Raw genomic sequence first — 19,762 nt, 5'->3', positions numbered from 1 at the left:
AAGTCATGACAAGTCTAGGGAGTTTCCCTCATCTGATCTCAAAAAAAATGGTGTAGCATGTTTTCATCCAGTGGTGCATCTCTGTTAAAGCCTTCATATGCTGTTGCAAGGCAGTTGAAACTTGAGTCAATATTTTTATTTACTCAATAGGAAGATAGAAGCCTTCCTCATTTAAGCTTCTTTTACAGGCCTTGTTTTCTTGACATCTGTTGCCAATAAATATATTCTGAGTATGTTAATTCTTAATTTCATTTTTTACACAACTAAAACGGAAAAGAAAAATATCACATCATACTAATGTCAAGTATCTCTACAGATGGTTTGAAAAAAAATACAAGTGATTCATTCTTTATCCAGAACACATCTGACAAATTCTACCATCACATTTTCTGGATCAAAGATAACTTGACAGAGTTGAGTTTGGAGGAAATGAGATGCTATGATGTATTGCACAACAGAATGTTCTATGATGAAACATCCAGCAGCTGAACAATTACAGAATGATATGTAGTTTTGATTTCAATGTTTATTGATAAAGAACATCAAACACTTTCAGCAATACCAGAAATATTTAAATTGCATTACTTTTATTCATCAAGAACAAACCATCATCTGTCATTAATCCTATGTGGCTACGTGGTATATAATATAGAAAATCGGTAATTTTAATGGTTTTATGAATTACAGAAGCATTTAGGTGTCTGTAATCAAATAAAACTGCTAACACACTACTGGTTTTGAATCTTGATACAAGAAATGTTTAATCTCAAATACTCAAATCCCAAATATCTCCCTGAACATTTCTCCAAACCCAGAAGCTAGTCTAGGTCAAGCAGAACCTCCATGTTTCAAAGTTAATAACACAGACAGTGCTCATGTGAAGGAGAGCCTACTCTTTGCAAAACTCCAGCAGATGACTATTACAAATTTGTAAAATAAGAATTAGAAATTACATTATTTTTGTTAGTGTTCTAACCATATAAAATACTAGCACATGAACAAAATAGATACAGAAAAGCAGAAGTAATAGGAAATATTGCCAGAACATTCCAGTACATGAATCTATCATTTGTGGAGTCACCATTTCCAGTTCATCCATCAATCTGAATACTGTATTTAGCAAGTCAGATGGAGTTAAGCCACATGCAAAGTGATTCATGACCAGAAAATGCACCGTGCTTCACTTTGACACATCTTAGATAGAAACCTGGTGATGAACAATTCAAGAAATTTCGTTAAATTATATGGACACCATTAACAGAAAGATTTTAAGACTGACCCAGAACAAGCCTTGCAGAATAGTTAATGACAGTAGCAGTTTATCGGCTTTTGGCCAGAATATGGAGTTTAAGATATACTGCCTTTTTCCTTTGACATCTGCTTTCCTTCAGGAACTCTTTACCTCTTCAACGGTAAACTCAATTTATTCATTTTTTATTTTTTGTTGTTGTTGTTCAGGAACACAAACCAGATTCCCAACGCAGTATGAGGCAATACTACTTCTGTATGGCTAAATTAACATCAGAGGTTAAATTCCATGCAGTAGCTTTACCCAAATCTTGCTTTGTCTATTGTCTACAACAGATTCTAAATATTCATTATTCATCATCTGTTCATGCGCATCCACCAGCAGCTTCTGAGAAATACGAGTCTCTCTGAAGCGAGACTTATAATGAGACTTCCTAAAAGTGCTGCCCAGCTCAGCTTCAGAGTTAATGAGAATTAACAAACCAGGTACAAGACTGTAACCTACAGTTTCCTAGTTTCCTTTTTGGGGAACCTTATGGGGAGATTAGCCAAAACCTATAAAACTAATACATACACAGAGTTAGGGGCACTATGAGTACCATGAAGAAACTGGAAATTTTTAGACAAAAACAGTGTCAAATGATGAACTAATAACAATAAAATTACACTAAATAGTATAATAAACAAGCATATTCACTCATTAACTATGATCTGGAGTTTCTTCTACCATTTAGAAACAGAAAAGTAGAATTCAAATGTGTTGCAGAAAGCTGTTCAGTACTGTTGGCAGTTCAGTACAGCTCTCAAAAGGAGTTGTGATAATGGAAATGAAGAGCACGTGGAAAAGACAGAAGGTCCTGTGAGACAAAAATTAATGAATATACACTGGTGATGAAAAGACTAAATCTCCTAAGGAATCAAAAGAAAAACATTTTGAAATACCCTTCACATAAAGCAAGGAGAAAAATATGCACAGTCATTATATAAAGTATTAAGAAGATGATATGGACAAACTATGAAGTTGTGTTCTTCTCTGAAGTGGTTGAAATACATGGAGTAAAAACAGAAACTAATGCTTACCACAGAATCAGTACAAGTGAAAAAAAAACTGAGCTGTCAAGCTGTAATTTACTACAATCAATAATTCTTCCTGGTTGCGATTAAGAAGAGTGAAATAGATTAAGTAAAATTGCTCTATGAGTAATTGCTTTTAGATGTTAGGCCTTTGCATGTCTTGCAAGCTTTTAACATAAATGTAAACCCACTCAAAGTACCTTTTTGCACTTGTTTGGTTAATAGTAAGTGAATTTGTTTAAAAAGCATTGCTGAGTTCTACAAATTGTTTTGCTTACCCAGACCGTGATGTAGTGCTGCTGACTTTATGCATTTCCTGTTAAACAGAATTTACTAAGAAGTTTTAATCTTCAAAGCATTGACAACAGCCTTGAACTTCACAAATATCTTATAAAGCTTTGCCTTTCTTTAGGCACTCAGTTAATGCAGATGTGTCTACAAAACATTTTCTGTAGGTTTTCCAAGGGTGAGAAACAGTAAGGTCTTTTTTTTTTTTGTCTCAGCTTACACTTGCTTTGATTTTTGAAGTATCTCTAGTACTATGCTATTCTTTGTCAAGCTTAATCTCAAAACTTGACAAATTTGATTAGAGGAAAACCTTAAAAAGAGAAAGCATACTAACAAAGCAAAAGCACCCATAAGATGTAATCCTCCAGATAAAACACCTAGAGCAACTTACACTGCTCCACTGTGCGATATTAAAAAATGGCAGGCAGTCCATATGGAATGAGAACTACAGTTCAGGACCAAAACATCTAAACTCAGTGGTTTTTTTTTTTTTTTTTTTTTTTTTTTTTCCAAAATTTCATCCATTTAAATGGACTTGTACAGGTCCAAATCCCATTTTTTATTTTATCAGTTTAATTAAAAAGCTCCAGCACATATACTTGATTATTTTGTTGTTGTTGTTTAAAAGGTACCAATTCCAGGTGGAAGCATACAATCTACAGCCAAAGATCATAACGGAAGAAAAGGACATTGAGACAGAGCTTCTTCACCATTTTTCACTATAGGATGGATATTTTTAGCAATTCTCTCATTTAAGTGTGATCCGTGTGACAGCACCAGCACAGGCTTTACCATGATCTGATTATTGCAAAATTGTTTATCGGTGTTCTTGATTGCAGCCTTGACTACAGCTCTGTTAAATCTGTTTTTTTGGTGTGTGGATTTTTTTTTTTTTTGGTAGGCTGGTTGTGGGTTTTTGTTTGTTTTTAAACTTAACATTGTTATGAATCTGACTGTTTAATGCTTCAGACTACTGCTATCCAGACTAAGTGTCAGAAACTAAGGTTATGATTTTATATTCAGACTATAGCTCTCATTAACAATTGTGGCAGAAAGCTCTTGAGTGGCACACAGAACTTGAGAAAGCATTTCACAATGATATTAAAGTAACTTTTTTTGTTCCCTCTCTTTCTCTTGTATCATCAAGTCACAGTTTCAAACTTGTAAGAAAAAGCCGTTCATTTACAAACAGCTGACCTTACCAGTCTCACAAAAATTTTTATGCTGGGGATTAAGCAGTCATTGCCAACCAGAACACTGCAATATAATGACACAACTATTGCTGAGTCACAGGATAATACGATTAAGTGGGGTGGATTTCTTCACCACTGGCAGAGGAAAAAAATGTTCTCTAATATCCATGGATGAGAAAATCTGCAGTATAGAAAATCCCTTCTACAGTCTTAGTGTGAAAGTCTACTTTGACCCCCAGCTTATATTCTTAAAAGTCTCATATTTGCCCTGTAAACTGGAAAGTTCTGATATGTTCAATCAAAAAAAAATAAAAGCTAAAAACTATCCGAATTTGTCTTCAAGGATTTTTCTCTGCTGCTCTTTGTACCTCTCATATGCACTGCAGCAAGGCCCCAGCAGGTCTGGGCTGTGGTGCTGATGTGCATGTTAATAATACAGCATTGTTCAGCAGCAATTATCTTGGTCAAGCAGCCTGCATTTTATAGAGTTCAGAGGGATGAGGGAATAACAAAACAACAGTGAGGTGACAACACTTGATATTCTTGTGTCAGAGATTTAATGTTTGCACTTGTAAATTGCTGTTTCATCAGGTTAGTTTTAAAACAAGAACTCAGGAAAATCAAGTCTACATATTCAGTACTTTTATTTATTTATTTATTTAATGGTGGCAAAGAAGTCAGGCATTACAATTTGGCAACATGGCTAGTTAATTTACCTGGAACATATAAATATCAATAGTGGCATACAAAGGCACAATTAAATAGTCATGAACATAGTAAGAACAAAGGATAGACAGATCATGTGTGGGAAAAAAAAAAAAAAAAAAAAAAAAAACCACAGTCTATGAGTAAAACAAAGCTAGAGAAAAGAATTAGGCTGTTAAGGTGGAACTTCATTTGTGTTATACCACAGTTGTGTATGTGGAACTTGATTTGTGTGTTCCAGCCATCAATTGGCTGTAACTTGTGAATCCTACATGGAGAATTTTGTGACAAAGCATCACTGCTTGGCCTCAAACCATGACTGAAGTAATTGGACCCATTAATGTACAGGTTACTGTACAGCTATATAAGTTTGTAATGGGCTCCACAGCACATGTGATAAAAATTGATAATGGACCTGTGGATTCACCCTCCTTGCCTCTACTTGATCTTCTGTTGTTACATACAGTGAAGTTGGTTTAAAAAATTGTATTTGTCAAGCACAATTGACAGGCTAAATGTCTGGATTTTCAGCCACATAAAGCTTCTCTCCTATCAGCAGCACAAAGAAACTTTGAAAGTCAACTTTCACAATCACTTGTTTAAATCTTTATCTTTAATATAATGAGTAATAGCTGTTTGGAAGCTCACTAACAGCCATGTCTCTTCAAGTGATGCTAGGCACCCAGCAGGCCTACCTATACAAGCATGACTAAACCAAGCTACAGCACAAAGCGAGGCCTACCGGTTTTGGCACGTCCTACTGCCACCTACTGGCCATAGCAGTACAGTTTGGCTACATGTCTGCTGCATCATCTTTTACCTAGTTCAACCTGAAAACTCATGAATGGCAATCAGCCTATGTGCTCCTTTACTTGGCTATTAAGTACTCTGTCAAAGCGGCTGCTAGTCCTGGACATATTTACTAAATGGCATCATTGCATCCATTGCTTCGCAAGGGCTATTTCTAATTGCAGCCCTTTATCTCTGGCATTCTGGCTCATTTTCCTCCTCTGCAGTGACTGCTAAGGAGCCTAGTGAGGAGCAGTAATCATGGCAGCATTGCAGCAGTTCCACCTGGACAAGGCACTAAGAACTGCCTTTTACCACTATGATATTATGTTGATCCTGACTTCTGCCCTGTATCTCCCTATCCAGCCCAGGGCCTGGCAGCATATGGCTGGCCTCCTGCCCTCACAACAGGTCTACTGCTGTCCCTCCAGTAGGGAAGGGCAGCCCCTGGGCACTGGGCTGACAGGGCAGCACCAGTTCCCCTTCCCACCTCTGCCCAGCAAGCGCAAACACGGCTCAGAAGTGCAGTGACCATGTCTGTAGGCGCCAGGGCCTTGAGTAACCAGGAGGCCCTTAGGCCTGGTCAGCTCAGCTCTGGCCCAGCCTGCAACTTCTGGCCGTGCTGCTAAAAGCAGCGCTGCGAGGTCTCCTCAGGAGCCACCCGCACTCACCTCCCGCCCACAGGCGCAGCCCAAGCAGGCAGCGGGCAGGACGCCAGCGCTGCGCACCCTGAGCCAGGCCTGAGGCAGCACCGGCCGAGCCGGGCCGACCCAGCACGACACGAGCAGGTCTCCTCTTCCTGAAAATGCCCAGCTTCCTCCACTGTACAAGGGGCTGCCCTGCCGTCTTGGTATATCTTGTGGAAAAATATATGTGAAAATTAAGTGTCAACACCCACTCTCTCCAGCGCAAGAGCATGAATTCTTTAATGTTGGCTCAGAGCGAGAGTGAGATAGGTCTCCAGGTACCTTCCTAACTCAGACCTTAATTATGCCTGCATTGCTGTTGTTGCTTGAAGCAAAAAATAAGATCCTGCTCTTCCAGGAAAAGTCATTTTCTATTGTAACACCAGCAAAATATGAAGATCAGAGTTCACACAGATACTGCAAAAATGCCTGTTACTTGCTCAGCATTAGGACATGGTGAATACTAACACGTACCAATTCCTCAGGCGGAACAGCAACACAAATTAAAAGGGATGGGGCTTGGGAAGCCGCAAGTCTGGACACCGTGATCAAAAGCTCTTCAGAAGTGGCAGGTTTATCTCCTCCCTACGAGCACAAGGCAGCCCTGCAGGAGGATTTCCCTGAAAGCCTTGTGCAAGTTCACAATATTAATAACCAGACACTGCTGCCAGGGATGCCTGATTCTGCAATTTAATTTGTAGCATATTTGTCAATAGTCCTAAACTCCAGAAAGATAGCATTAGTATTTAGTGTTTAATGCCAGCTGGAATGGAAGGAAGCTTACAGAAAGCAGCCTACCCCATTTAATGCAGAAAATATTAATAATCTAAGTGCATTTTTTCAATAGCCATCCCATATCCCTCCCACTTCTAACCTAACATTAACACCTCTACACTAAATCATTCGTCATGGCATTTTTACAACATAACACTGTCACCTTCTCAATCTTTAACTGAATAAACGCACCCACGCACTCTTGAAAAGGGTGCCCTAGCCAGGAAGCAGCATGCAGGTTTACTGTTGTATTAATCATCACGGAATGATACTGTTATTGGCAACATTAAGCAGTGTTAATTGTCACTTTTTACATACACAGAAGCTTCTTTGCCTCCCTTCAATGGTGTCTCCATAGCAGGATCCCCTTCCCCCCCTCCCCCTCCCCTTTTAAGAAGTCACTCAAAATGAACTATTTGCATACTGGGGGGGGTTACTAAAAGCATGTATTTGATGTACCTGGTCAAAGTGTTCTATAAAGCCACATGGAATATATTGTTCTTCAGTAATAGTTTCTACCAAATTTAGTTGATCATCCTTTGTATCACTGTCTGTTACATGACACTCCTACTACCGAGGCAAATCATACATCTATGCTGCACAACTTTCCTAAATTGTGACATAACATTACTAGAATGATCTTCTATATCCTTTGATACTAATTCCATTAACTCAAGTGTGCAAAAGTTGAAAAGGTTATACAAAATCTTTCAGTTTTAATTTTTCTGATCTGCAAACTACTGCAGAAAAATGTATAAAAATGCCATTTCTGAATAATAATAAAAAAAAACATACCAGGTCAAGCAGCCACTCAACAGCTATTGCCTTACAGTAGCTTGCAAAATCAAATACTTTAACAAATGAAAAAAATAGAAGTTTACAGATAAGAAAGTTTGGAAAAGAGATGAGGGAAAGATACTAGAAAGCTACTCTTATAGAAAAGTTGCTCAGGCATAAAGACATAGCAGAAGAAGTCAGAAGATCAGCTAGCAGATTCATAGAATGCATGTGTTAAAATTGGGGATAACCGTCATACTTACACAACAGTTTGTTCCACCTCTGTGAGAACAGACATTAGTTCAGAAAGCAGCATTTAGCCCAGAATTCAGCCAAGGGCCATGAAAAGACACCGAAGTGAAAAGTGTAAGACCTGAGCAAGTACAGGATGATACTTCACCTAGCATAACATTCCAACCTCTGTAAAGCCAGGGATTTAAGAATTTCTGAAACCAGGAGTTGCATCTTCCTTGTCACATTTAATAGCCTTTGAGAAAGCTATTCTTCTTGATCTTGCTATGGCCTTTACTAATATATTGCATCTTCTCAGAAACCCCAATAAGCCTCACATAACTTTTCCTCCTGCTAAGAAATACTAGCTAGCACATATAACAGTATAGCTGTAGGCATGTTCAAGAGCAGCATATTGATAAAATCCCTTCTCAGAAAGAATATACAAGCTGTCTTGCACTCTGAAAGAACAAGAGCTTGTAGAACACTGTCAAAAAGAACAACTAGTTTTAAACTAACAGCCAGCAAAAAGCACTGTGCTGCAAACCTTGTGGAAATAAACATTTGTACAAAACAAATATGACAATTTAATGCAGGAAGACCTACACAAGAACTGTTGAACTCTTAGCTTACCGTTACAGAGAACTTTACCTTTGGAGTAGAACTAAGGGAGTTAAAGCAATTTGCTCTACAATATAAGAAACATGAGCATAGTCTACCTTCGTGGTATTGTGTGACCTTTGATAGTTCTTGCCACAGGTTCTTACATATAAAACAAGATTAAAATAACATCCAGAATTTGCAAGACAAACTGAGGGTATGACGTGCTCAGACAATACAAAAAGATTAATGTTATATATCACTTCTAGATAGTCTATCATGACCACACCTGCAGTCTGCTCATCTACAGCATGCAGTATAATGAAATTAACAACATCCCAGAATCGGACTAGAAATAATTCAAATATTACTGTATAGTGAATTAGTTTAAGAAATTAGAAAGGGTTTATTTCAGACTTTAAATCACTAGGCACTCATTAATTACTCTTCCACAGCAGCAGCAATTAAGTGCATGGAATGATATACATAAACAAAAGCAGCAGCAGGAATAATAAGAAAGATTCTCAACATGTACAGTTCTTAAATACCACAACTGTACATTCTGAATTTCTTTTTGCAGCTGATCTTGATGTAAATCTTTAATAGTTACCATATTCTCATATTATGAATGAGTAATTCTTTATTGCATTTCTGCTTCAAAGAATCTATCTGGTTTTAATTAGTCCCGAAAGGAGGTTTTCATTGAATAGGAAATTCTCAAATGACAAAAGGAAATAGAGGAGTCAGCATAAGTGAAGTGAACTAGAACCAGCAGAGAAAGATGAGCTGAGTGTCTACTGGACAGGTTTGCCAGTATCTCAGCAATTCAATGTCACTTAAAAGCAGAAGCAGTCAGCAAGTGTCTCATTATATTAAGGTGCCTGCCTCCTCTGAAAAAAAGTTGCTGACATTTGGTTTGTGGATGAAACAACGAAGTTCGAGCAATTGCTCAAAGGTTTTTATTTTTTAAGGACGCAATTTAGGATTCACACTGCAAGGGGTCAAGTTAAACAAAAATAAATCTCAATCCACTGGGTACTTTGGGAAGTGAGAGGGGGCAGGGAAGAACAGGTGATAGGTACACAAGGAAAAGTGATTTTCCTACCAATCAACTCATTTTAATGCAGCTACAGTGGTTCTGTCCCTTGCAGATGTTTCTGATTCAATCTATAAAATACACTCAACTAAGGGCTGAAAAAGTCAAAGTGATGGCTTACATTTAAAGGCTCTTCTGTTGCTATACCCAAAGAACATGTTGCCACAAACAGCAATGTCAGCTGAGAATTTCCAGTCATTTATGCAGCCTTAGTTTGAGATGAACACAACACCGTATCCCATTTTGCATTAAATTCAGCAGATTTGCTATTGATTCTTAAGGCCCTGATAATCTAAGTGTCAGGTCATAAAGAAACTGCCTACACTGTTAGCCTCACATAATTAAAAAGGTAGCAGCCATAATCAATGAATTCCTTATACACATATGATGAAACTCAGACAAAATTCCTGCTGCATTAATGTATGCTTGTTAAACATACTTGATTCTACATAATTTTTATTCTAATATTTCAGCTAAAACTAAATTAATCTAGTCATCATACAGCCCAGTCCATGTAAGCAACAAGACCCTGGTAACAAATAACATGCTCTAATGTATACACCACTAATTTAAAAGATGTACCTAGTTAACAATCTGACAGACACATGGGGAAAAAAACTTTTGTCAGTTCACTGTAAGATGTACTTTTGCAACAGAAATACAGGCAAGATGGTAGTAACAAGATTTGCTAGCTATCCAGCCTGAATGAAATGTTTTAAAACTCTTTTAAACAAATTTTACTAGATCCAACTCAACTGAGACTCAGATAACAGAAGTGTTTGACTTAGGTCATTTATAATATGATGAATGAAGTCTGGCAAAACATTTTTGCCGTTTCAACCAAATACATGACATCTAATACACACACATAGGGAGAGTTGGTTTGAGGTACTCCAAAAAGCCTTCCGTGTTGGAATTCCCTTCCCCTTTTGTGTCCAGAGCACTACATTTGTTAGCCAATTGGGATATATAGTTAAGACTCCTTTGGGTATACAAGCCTTTCCAACAACCATGCTCTAGTTACATGGGTTTAGAGACTATTTAGAAATGTATAGGAATAGACAGATTAGCAAAATAATCTTTAAAGGTATGGAAGATCATATCTTAGAATTTGCTTTTATCAACACACTGATGGTTTAGATTGACTCTAAGTTCAATACCAAACTGGTATTCAGGACTAATAACAACTAGTGAAGTAAACCTTGTTCAAGTATTAGGAACTTGCGTATACAACATGTTAGAGACTAGGAAAAAAGTTCTAAAGCACTTGAATAAACTAGAACAAGAGATGCACAAGGACAAGATAGAAAACTACATATGGTTACGGATTTTTCAGAGAATTCCCACTAATGAGAACAGCTAAACTGTCAAATTTATCTCCACAGAGAATAAGAAATGAATGACAGAATCAAACAGCTAGCTATCACAGAAGTATTGTTTGACATTGTCTGCAAAGCTCTTCGCAGAAATCAGTGAAGCTCAGCTTTTCTGTCTTCATTTTCAGAAGATTCAAGGCTTTGCTGAAAAATTCAAGGTGTTAATGCTACTAATGATAGCATGCATAGTTCTCATTTCCCTTTACAATAAGCATAATTTACTTGCCTTATAGATCTTCTACTATTCTCCTCCTTCTAAAATACCATGATTTTGTGCAGTTAAAAGATTTTTGCAGAGTATTTAAAGAAACAACACATACAAAATGCCAGAAACCAATGCTTAAACCCCAAAGAAGCAAAAATAAACACTCTTCTGAGTCCAAGTTATCACCAATAATATTAAAGACCAATAATTTAACGTCTTTTAACAATATAACAACCTTTAACACCATGCGATATGCTAGTATAAAAACAGTTTAATTTCTAAGATTACTATTTGAGAAAAAAGTATTTCAGTCATGAACTACTGGAAAAGCAAGCACCTTGTGTGTTCACTTTTTATTCCTTAGATTGGAATCATTTAAGTTATTTGCAAATTGTACAATATATTAGAAAGAACAATGCTTTCTAAAAGAGCATATTTTCAGAACACAAAATCCAGGATTAAAAAAATAACGTGATGTGGGGATTTGAGAAGAGAGACCAATTGTTATCAACATCCCTACATTTTTCCCCTCCAGCAATGAAGAACAAGGGAACACTTTGTAAACCAACAACAATCCTTGCAGAGATGTGTCTATCTCTGGTGAGTTATCAGCATATCCTTCACCCATTTTCCTTCACTTTCAAGAAGCACGAGGCCATTGCTGTGCTATTCTGAAATGAGCCTTCAAATTACTTATTACCTATAAACACTCTGAGTCTGGACACTGCAAGGCACACTAGCAGATAGTGACATACATAATTTTTTGTAATCAGCATAAATCTTAACATATGTGAACCCCTATTTGCAGTTTAGAAAGCTAGTATTTTTATAAACCTTTCCATAAAAGTTACATAAATACCTCAGATGATCTAGCTGCTACTCATCTCTTTAGATTAGATTACAAATCAGCTAGTTCAAAACCAGATGCACCCTTTTTTACAACCTAAATCATATTAAAAATCATTTTTAAAGGAATTTCTATTCTGGCTTTAAAAATCTTTTTTTGTTTGTTTGTTTTATTGTGAGTACAACTTTAGTAGCTGAACTGATGTTTTGCTATGTAAGTTACTTCCATTTACTTTGAAGCACTTTATGAACACAGCAGCTATCTGAAGCTTTCATAAACATTCTCATTCATTGTTGTGCTATAATAGACCATTTGAGGAGCTTTACAGCCCATGTGCTCATAACATTGAAATTAAACAAAAGGAAACGTGATTTAGACTGAATCATTTCATGTGTAGAAGTTCATAAAATACTTGTATTGGGTCATACTTTATAAATCTCCAGAAGCTGAAGAGAGTGCAGTTGCCAAGACAGGACAAAAGCTGTATCCCAGTATAAAATATTTAAAATAAAATATCAAAATGACTATATTTTAAATTACTTTCCAACCAATTCATATATTTGTACTACTGTAAAAAAAAAAAAAAAAAAGAAAGAAAGAAAAGAAAAAAACAACAAAAAACTGTTCATGAACCTGTTATTTTGTGATCACTATTTCAAAAACATTTATCATCTTAACTTTGGAAAACATGACAGCACTCTTCAATTATCTCACATGAAACAGCAAGACTTCCAGCAAAATGAGGAAAGAGTTTTTTCCTCCTATATACCCTTAGTTATTTTAAGAGGACCTAGAAGCATTTATAAAAAGCAAAAGATGTATTAAAACATATTTCTTTTATAGACAATAGCAGTACTCTACCTGTAAAAGCCACCAGATATCTTCCCCATACATTTCTTATTAACAGCTACTAATTATTTTTAAAATCAAGAGTTCATAGATCTGGGATATAGTAAGACCAGACCCCATCATAAAGGGCTTCATAATTCCCCTCAATCAATGGAGTGCAATGAAAAGAACCCTACCGTAAGACCACAGAGAACTTGGCCTACCGCCTTGATCACATATCCTGAACCAAAAACAAACAAACACTCTAAGTAATTTAATTTTACACAGTACATACCACTAGATCTATTCTGATTTACTAAGTGAAGGGTTAAAGCTCTACCAGGTGTATAGCAGTAACAAGTTCTGCTTCTGTTTTTCTTCTTTCTTTACACTTAGCATTTTTAAGCCCAATTTGATAACAAACTCTACTTTTCAGAAACTACATTCTTACCCTTCCACTTCCCCTTACTGGTGAATTTTTAAGTTCATTTTTTTGTTTGTTTAGTAACAAAAATATTGAAAATATCTGAAATAACAGTGACTAACCTTTTTCTTTCTCTGCTGTAAAGAAAAAACCTTCACCTGCTAAATTCCTGTCCTACAAACTAATGTTACTGCTTATGTTCAGTGAACATAACTTCTCCCTCAAAACAAACAAAGTAAAAAAAAATGTTTTTAAAAAAAAAAAAAATGTTTTTTTTAAAAAAAAAAAAACTACCCTTTTCTTTTTATACATTAATTGCCAGCCCAATAGGAGTTTGAGCATCATTACATTTATTATCTATCACACTTCCAGCTGTGTCACCCAGACCCTTCTATTTAACTAAATTTTCATGTTTTCATTGGCTCTTACTCTTTCAGAGAGACGAAGTAGCCTACATCCTAGAAACAAGATTTAAGAATTGACTTAAGAAAAACGGGGGCCTTTTGTCAAACACTGTAATTTAAAAACTCCTACAAGGCTGTTCCCTATACTGGAATCATTAAACTTTGCTTCTAATGAGCCTAGAATTCTACCTTGAAGAGGGGGGTATGGCCAATGTATATTGGAAATGTTTGACGTCTAGCTCATACACGAGACTTCGGCAGAAAAGGAGAGACTTGCTTCTGCCTCAGGTGCTGGGAGTTCCACTCAGCAGACTGTCCTAACCTGAATGCTACGGCCTCTTTTCATAAGATGGTAGAGGTGAAAGAAGAAATACTTTGTTAAAACTGTGTCATTTTGAAATAATTCAAAGCTGACTGGGTTTGAGATGGAGGCTGTGGAAACGAACATGATTGTAGCTTAAGCGTTAAGGCTTTTTTTTTTTTCTTTTTATGAGTTTTGTGTCCTCCAGTTTTTCTCCCCAATAAAGTATTTTTATACATTGTCCATTGATTCTTAAATAGAAGGAAGTGTAAGAAGCAGCATCTTCTGTTTAGGCAGCCTGGACAAATGTTCTAACCATGTAATTTTTGTTCTGCTTGTGACTCTGTAAATCTTACATTTTCTTTTGCACAAATGAACTTCACCAGAAGCAGAGATACCACCAAGAAACTATAGACTAAAGGTTAGACTTAGTAAGGTACTTCAGTTCAAAGCTGCCATCTAGGTGTTCAGTGTGGAACAACATTTTGTAATATTCTAGTGAGAAATTAGGTATTTAGCTAGCTATTAAGATGTCATAGACAGAGTCCATAGGCTTTGTGTACCTATGAAATTTTTAGACAATTCAGTATTTCAAACAGTCCTTCCCATCCCAAGAGTGTCATTCTAGAGGTCTAATCTTATACACACACGTGAATAACTATAGAGCACTGGAATGGAGTACAGGTTGTGAATTTTTCCCAGTCTCTTTCCCAAACTCTTTTGATTTGCACACTTGACAAGCTTTTCTCATCTGCATAGCTGTCAGGCATTTAAGTTCTGTGGTGAAATGTGTTCTGAGAAAGTCAGTTACTTTTTAAACACCCATTTAAGAGACAAGTGGATGTGGCACTAAAGGACATGGTTTAGTCATGGGGCTTATTAGGTCAGGTTAAAGGTTGGCCTTGATGATCCTGAAGGTCTTATCCAACCTAAACGATTCTATGGTTCTAGACAGACCATGTGTGAAAGGAAACTAGGCTCCAGATTAACACCGGTTCACAGTTTCAAAAATGCCATGTGGAAAACTAGGAGTTTAACCTACGTGTATTAACAATTATTGGTTTCTCCATTATTGATCCACTTTGAAATTTATGCATGAAAAAAATTGTCATTCTGAATAATGGCCCAAATTTAATCAAAACTTTTCCCACAATTTTGGAACTTCCTTGAAGTTGAGCCCAATCTCCAAACCAGGCCTGTGGGGATAACTTTTCCTGCCATACTTCTGACCTAATGTAGCACTAGAGAAAGAACACGGCAGAAGAGATTTGAGGAATTAACAGTCTCTGAAATGTAATGTTTAAAGAAAAAGCAACTAATGGCTGAAGAGGTCTTTAATTGCAATATCATGTAGTAGCCAAGATGATAATCTATCATATTCGCAGTTTAACACTGTAGTGCTAGTTTGAAACAGAAGTCCGCAGCAAAGTTCATTTAATATAAATGACTAAGTATCTGAAAGTCAGGAAGACAAACATGGAAAGAGATTTTTAAAAGTATCCAGCTTGAATTAAACCTTTCACAACAAACAAGTGAAAGGTTTTTCTTCACCCATTAGGCACAACAAAACTTCTACAATGCTCAGAAAAGGAGTTTAAATAGACTTAGTTTTTATGAAATGAAACTTAATATAAAGTATACACTGGATTGTAAAACCATGCTTGTGCTTTACTGTGAAACTGTCCCAGTTATGAAACTAGATTTAAAAAATAGCACAGGACAACAACAAGCTACCTGAGACTTTGATTCCACTCTCCCACCAACACAAGGAATGTTGGCATCTAATTTCTTTTTAACTTTTTAACTGAATTCCTGTCAGCATGTGTGGGACATCCGCACCCAGGCACTGGCAGTGGAGCTGCAGGTGCTACCATGAGGAGAGGCCAGGTGTGGGCAGGCCCTGTGCTGCTCCTTCCAGAGGGTTCTGGAAGGTTCTGAGGGCCCCACCACAGGGCCCAGCTGAGCCCATCTGCAACACTGGTGGTGCCACTGTGAAAATCTCCTCAGAGAGAGCACAGTACTACATGACACTGAGGAGAGAGAAAGACAAGGTGTGAGAAGCAGCCCTGCGATGCTGCTGAGAGAAAAAGCAGGGAGGACATGCTGCAGACACCGGAGCAGAGATTCCTCTGCAGCCCATGGAGAGCTTCCATGAGGAGAAACCCCAAAATTAAGAGTCCTGTGCCCTACTGCTGGCTGTAGGCCATAGGCCAAGCTCACCCACCACACAGTAAAAACACAACCTGTACTGAATCTGTCCTTTTGACAAGTAGGGGCAAATGCATACTTTTTTTTTTTTTTTTTTTTTTTTTAAAGCAGTATCCATTTGATTGAGTTCTAGCCATTTATAAAAGTGCTCTACTGGCAACATGTAATGTTATATAATTATCTAGGCCTGAACACTGAGAAGAAAACTAAAAACTTCAGTATTTGTATGCTTTTATTAAATATGGAGGCCAACAACTTACTTATCCAAGATGTTTAACATATATATCACATCACATACAAAAAAGCCATTGTCACCAATGTATATACTTTAGTTACATATATGCAATATAGATACTACAGAAATTTGAGCAGAAAATATAGCAAAAATTTAACTTTTTTTTTTTTTTTTCTTTTGGCAGCTGACTGTAGGAATAATATTGCAAAAGAAAATTGGTCATTTCCAGCACAGTGATCACACTAATATAGTACATACATGTATCAGGTAAGATAGGCTCGCTTCTCTTGTGCTTGGCCTAAATACGAGAATAAATAAACCTTTCAGCTAGATGTACACAAATAAAAATACTTCACATGGCTTTCTCCCATTTGGTGCTTCTCAGGTTTGCAAAGTTGTACAGATCCCTGAATTCAGGTGAACACCATTCTGACAAGTTGCTCACACATTAAGATTTTTGTACACACACAAACTACTACTTCTGGAGTTCATTAAGGTTGCAGAAGTTTTCCTGTGGGAAATGGTTTTGTGGATTGGGCCAAGAAAATCATTGCATTTGCTTTGTAAGCTCTGAAATCTTCGTATTTTTTTCTGATCAAATATATCTTCCGTTCTTATCTCAGTCCCATCATCTTCTCACACTTCTGAAAAACTATTTTGAGTGATGAAGAGCACTGCAACCAAGGTATCACTTCTACAGGTAAGTTGCTTCTGTAAAATAATAATAGTCACCATCATTATCATCATCATTTGCCTGTTTTTGCCCCCAGATATTTTTTTTTTTTTCTGGGGGGGGGGGTCAGGGGGGGACATGCAGAAGTTGTTATGATTTTTTTCTTTAGCATGCATCATTATCTTTCTTTGAACTTGTACTTTACCTCTAACAAGTGTGAATTAAAGGCAAAGACACTTCCTCAGTAGTCAACTGTAGAGTTATGACAGTGAATATAGAATACTTGCCTTTTTTTTTTTTTTTAACTTGTAAATGGCAATTTTTAAATGTGGTTAGTCAATAATCATCATGTTGTATATGTAGTTACATTAAGCGTAATGATCTAGATAAGCACTGCCATAACCGGGTTTTCCCGACGAGAAGCTTTTGCTGCAAAATTGGCAATTAATCTTCAAATAGACCATGTAAAAAACAGGTGTTCAGTGATATACAGATTGGTGGCATAAGTATTACAAAGTCTTGGTCCATAGCATGTTGGTACCAGTAAGGAGAAAAGATAATGCATTTGCAATTTTCTATTCAAAGGAGATTGACATCTTTATAAATATTTTTTCTTCTCAGGACAATTCTTCATGTGTCATGAAGATTCTAACATTAGAATCTATTAATCTGAATGGAGAATGCAGCCTAAAATTAGTTACAAATCATCTGCATCTGTAAGCACACTCATACACAAGTTCAAAATCTGTATTCCTACATTCCGTGCCTGAAATAAAATAAAATAAAATAAAAATTAAATTAAATTAAATTAAAAATAAAGGAACAATGTCTGCACATATGAAATGTGTAAAATGATTTGAAGAAGTTGCTGCTAATATACATTCTGCTGTTTAAAAGCATTACCTCCCTGGGTAGTACTATTCCACTTAATACTCCATTTTCACTTACTTGGATTAAAAGCAAACAGTATCCAAATATGAAAAAATATATATATATGTTTCAGCCTGAAGAATCATTGATAAATACATAGCTACTGCTCTGAGATAGAGATAGTTGGTATGTAAATCAAAATAATTTAAATAATTTCACTAGAAAGAAGCTTTGAGGTTGTTTTAGTCTAATGGTTTAACAATTTAACATATTAACTTACAAGAAATACGAAAAACGCTACAAACAATTTCTACATCGTTTGCCCTTATCTCACAGTTCTCCTTAGTCCACTTTGACTATTTCATGGCTGCACAGACGAGGCCTATTGCAGACCATAGGAAACATAATCCTGAGGAGTATGATCATCAGTGTGAACCCAAACACAAACTATTTCTTAGATGTGTATAATGAAGGAAGTCGCTGTGTGTTTAGGCACTTGAAGGAATCTCCCTGTGTTCAGAGAGAGCTGGAACTGATGATTCATTGTATTCCATTACCAAGTCAGCTTCTCAGCTGGTAAAAAAAAAAAAAAAGGCATTATTCTATCAAAGTTGGTAAAGCTTCACCAGTACAGAGCAACAAGGAGAAGGCTTGCTACCTTCTAGAAATATGATCATTTTACTTTTCCTTTACTTTTACCTCCAGTTATGCTAATTTGCTGTTTTGGTTTCATTTTGGGACAGGGGGCCAAAGCTGCCTTTTTTAGAATAATAAATTTACCCACTTAAATTATTTAATGCTGTATGTTCTTTTTCATACCATACGTGCATTTTCCTCTGTCAGAAAGGGTCAGCAGAGGTCAAAACAGCAGGTGCAGAGTCTGATGGCCTTTTGCAAATTTCAGAACGTTATTAAAATTTATTTTTAACAGGCTAAGATTTTTCTTCTGCTTTCCTTGTCTAAACAATTAAATAAGCTGAAATGTCACTCTCTAGGAGAAATGTTGCCAAGTTCAGGGTGTTAGAGAACAAACTATCCAAGTTTTGACATCTAATCAACATCACTAACATACTTAAATGTAAAGAAACAACTGACTTTAAGAATTTAATATTCTTCTCAGTGTTTGTGCGGATTACATTGTGTCAAATAAGCAATATCAATCTTAGCAGTTATCCTTGTGATAAAAAGGACTAGCTCTAGTTCTTCAACCATTTGACACTGGCTGGAGGCTTTTAAAAATGTATATTCATTGGCTGTCCTACTTTCTAAAATTACTCTGTGAACTGGCCACTCTTTAACAAAAGAACAGCTTAATAGAAAATATATTTATGCTGATGCTTTAAATGATGGATGTTGAAAGATTTGCACAGTACAGTGACTGTGTTCACAGAACTCTCCATCAGTTCAACACTTCAGTCTGAGTGATTTCCAATGTAGCCTGTTCCAGACCAAGGAGCTTAAGGCCAGAAGTGAACGTCTTCAGCTGATTAATGTAATTTTCCAAAGTATTTGTCACCTGTATAAGATATCCACATGCTCCTCTTGAAGGCAAACTTATTCCGTAATGCATTTGTAGAGGAGTTAGGCCAATAAAACTTTTTTTCAGTGCATGCTGTTAGACATTAATGTCTGCCATTTAGAAACTGCTCATCTGACTGAATTTCAATGTCAAAAGTCAAAATTAGGTTTATGGCCCAAATCAAGCTTCAAAACACCTTCAAGGGATAAATGTAATAGGCAAACTTCCCTAGCCAAAAGTTATATTTTTCATTTTAATGAGATATCAACAAGTTTTATTTCAAAGAATGTTTACTGTATCTTTTCACAATCGCTTTATAGATCTTATAAAGTAATAAAAATCGTGCCCTTAATCCTTGTGGGTTAACATTAAAAGGCTGTAGCACAGAAATTTGTATAACAAACAAAAGCA

General features: G+C 36.4%; 2 long non-coding RNA genes across 3 annotated transcripts; one reads left to right on the top strand and one right to left on the bottom strand.

The window, feature by feature from the left end:
* Positions 1-504: 504 nt before the first annotated feature.
* LOC137864405 (uncharacterized) lies at positions 505-13,408 on the bottom strand. Its single transcript, XR_011101491.1, has 3 exons — positions 13,264-13,408; positions 12,915-12,958; positions 505-1,207 (listed from the first exon to the last, which is right to left on the bottom strand). It is a non-coding gene; the product is annotated as an uncharacterized lncRNA (long non-coding RNA).
* A 131-nt stretch (positions 13,409-13,539) lies between these two features.
* On the top strand, positions 13,540-17,770 carry LOC137864404 (uncharacterized). Of its 2 annotated transcripts, none has more exons than XR_011101489.1 (4): positions 13,540-13,656; positions 16,474-16,556; positions 16,913-16,989; positions 17,584-17,770. It is a non-coding gene; the product is annotated as an uncharacterized lncRNA (long non-coding RNA). The 2 variants fall into 2 exon arrangements; XR_011101490.1 differs by lacking the exon at positions 13,540-13,656 and adding an exon at positions 16,095-16,115.
* The last annotated feature ends 1,992 nt before the right edge of the window (positions 17,771-19,762 follow it).

Source organism: Anas acuta, chromosome 14, assembly GCF_963932015.1.
Source record: "Anas acuta chromosome 14, bAnaAcu1.1, whole genome shotgun sequence".
In the NCBI taxonomy this organism is placed as follows: Eukaryota; Metazoa; Chordata; class Aves; order Anseriformes; family Anatidae; genus Anas; species Anas acuta.
The sequence above is the reverse complement of the archived record's forward strand: the minus strand, read 5'-3'. Positions and strand labels throughout refer to the sequence as shown.